This window comes from Echinops telfairi, unplaced genomic scaffold, assembly GCF_000313985.2.
Source record: "Echinops telfairi isolate 266 unplaced genomic scaffold, ASM31398v2 ScPeMD7_7400;HRSCAF=8409, whole genome shotgun sequence".
Lineage (NCBI taxonomy): Eukaryota > Metazoa > Chordata > Mammalia > Afrosoricida > Tenrecidae > Echinops > Echinops telfairi.
Genome location: NW_022111300.1, coordinates 9,495,471 through 9,497,969, shown reverse-complemented (window position 1 = coordinate 9,497,969; position 2,499 = coordinate 9,495,471).

Genomic DNA, 2,499 nt, shown 5'->3' with positions numbered 1-2,499 from the left:
GACACCTCGTGATCACACAGGCTGATATGTTGTTCCATGTGGGCTTTGTTGCTTCTGAGCTATATGGCCGCTTGTTTACATCCATAGACTCTTAAGGCAAGGAAAAAATGTTGTCTTTCTTGACTTAACAATTTAAATTTTCTGTCCAATTTGGGGATGTTTCATTTCAAACATTTTCTAAACAAAAAGTAGCACAATTAATACCTAAAAGATAAACAGCTCATTGTTAATTTTCATTCGTGGTTGTCTTTTTCAGTTTTCACTTAAATATCCATCTTAAGTTCAATTGAGAAGGGAACAAAAAGTGCAAACGTGGAGGAGGGGGAGGGACGCCATGAATGGAGGCATCCACTCATACAGCAGCACTTGAATTTTCTAGATAAAAGGCTATTATTGCCTCATACTTTACAAGCAGCAGTTGATTTGTGAGCTTAAAGGAACGTTCTAACCCCTGGTCCTGTAGATAGGACCTTTACATGGGTCTTTTCAGACATCATTAGCTAACGTGAAGTCTCACACTGGAATAGGCTGGAGCCGAATCCAACGTAAAAGGGATCCTTGGGAGAAAAGGAGCAGAGACCCAGATGCAGAAAACCACACAGGAAGGTGGCCAGGATTGGAGTGGTGCTGCTGTAAGCCAAGGACCACTGGGAGCCTCCAGAAGCTTCCGGTAGAGGCTTCTCAGGAGCAGGAGCCTGCTGAGATCAGTTAGCAGAGCTGGCCTTCACTCTCAGCTATTTCTCTATTTAATAGGAAAAAGGTGACCACCACCCTCAAATGGCAGCATGTCCTATCCAAAACAAGAGCAAGGAGAAGCTCAAGGATTCCTTGTTTTAACACTGGCGAAACCACTTTTTGTTCACATTGAGACAAGTTAGCAGGGTTAACCGAACCCCCTCTTTTCTGGCCCACTCCCCTGTGCCAGTTCAAACAGCCACCACCTCTGATAGCATTTGTGATACACATTGTAGCTTGCTGAATTTCCTGTTGAAATCGCCTCCAGACAATGGGGCTGAATGAGAGAGGCCACTGGTTCTACAAATGGTGTAAGCATGGTGCATTGTGATGCACAGATTTTCCTGTTAGAATAGGTTTGAGACACTGAGTTGAATCAACAGCCCTAGCATCTGTGGAAGATACCAGCATGATCTTCAGGGACATGGGCCAAAACCCCACCCAACTACACAAGTGTGACATCCCAGAATATGTTTTGTTCATCAGTATCAGATGCCCCCTTGAAAGAATCCATCTTAAAGGGGTTGTTGTTTGCACGCCTAATCAACATCATCCCCTTTGAATACTCTGGAAACAATTTTATTCTAGGACATGGGGGTTGAGCATTGCAAAGGCCCTCCCTGCCTCTATCTACAGACTCTCCCACTGAAAACAAAAAACACACTGCCGTCTAATTGATGCCGACTCATAGTGACCCTCTAGGACACTGTAGTAACCCTATGAATTTTCAGAACTGTAACTTTTTGCAAGAGAAGCAAGCCTAGTCTTTGGAGCATCTGATGGTTTCGAACTGCTGACCTTGCAGTTAACACCCCAATGGGTAACCACTGCGCGACCAGGGCTCCTACTAGTGAACGTGAGAAAAATCTCTGACTTTCCTTGCTATTTTTCATCAGTAACTATTAAGATTCTTCTTTTATGATGTTGGCTAGGGAATGGTGTCTCTGGTAATACAGCCAACATCCTCAATTCAGACTTAAAGTCCCTAGAACTATTGGAGACTGAATGTGTTTCTTTAAATCACCTATGCTGTAGCAGCTCTAGGAAAACTAATATACTTTCCCATTCTACTTCCCCCAAGCCCACACTGGGCTCACAGCCCAGTGCAAGCTCCTAAAAGTCCTGTTGTGCTACCTAACACCTAGAGGTGACTGATGTGATCAGATGGAGAAGGGATGTGATTGTATTTCAGATTGGGTCCCTTCACTTTCAAAAAGAATAATACTGCTTAATACTCATGCAGTCAAAAGCCTTGTTGGAGCTCTGCTAGTGTAGTGGTTAGATATTGACCTGCTAACCACAAAGTCAGCAGTTCAAAACCACCAGCTGCTCAGCAAGAGAAACACGCTCCCTACTCCTCTAAAGAGTTACAATATCTAAACCCACTGGGGCAGTTTTACCCTGTCCTATAGACTCTCTATGAGTCAGAAATCCATGGCAGTAAAGTTTGGAGGTTTTGGGGGGTTCCCTGGGAGTTTAAAAATTTTTAATTTAAATTTAAAAATCAGATTGGTAGAAAAAGTAAGAGGTGAGAGGAGAAAACAAAGAGAGAGATAAAAGAAAATGCAACGAGGAAAACCGTTATTTGAAAAGGAGTTCTCCACCTTCCCTACACAACCGCTGAAGACAAAGCGGGCAAATAAGCAAAAGTGATGAATAAAGCTGATGGTGCCCGGCTATCAAAGGATATAGTGTCTGGGGTCTTAAAAGCTTGAAGGTAAACAAGCGGCCATCTAGCTCAGAAGCAACAAAGCCCACATGGAA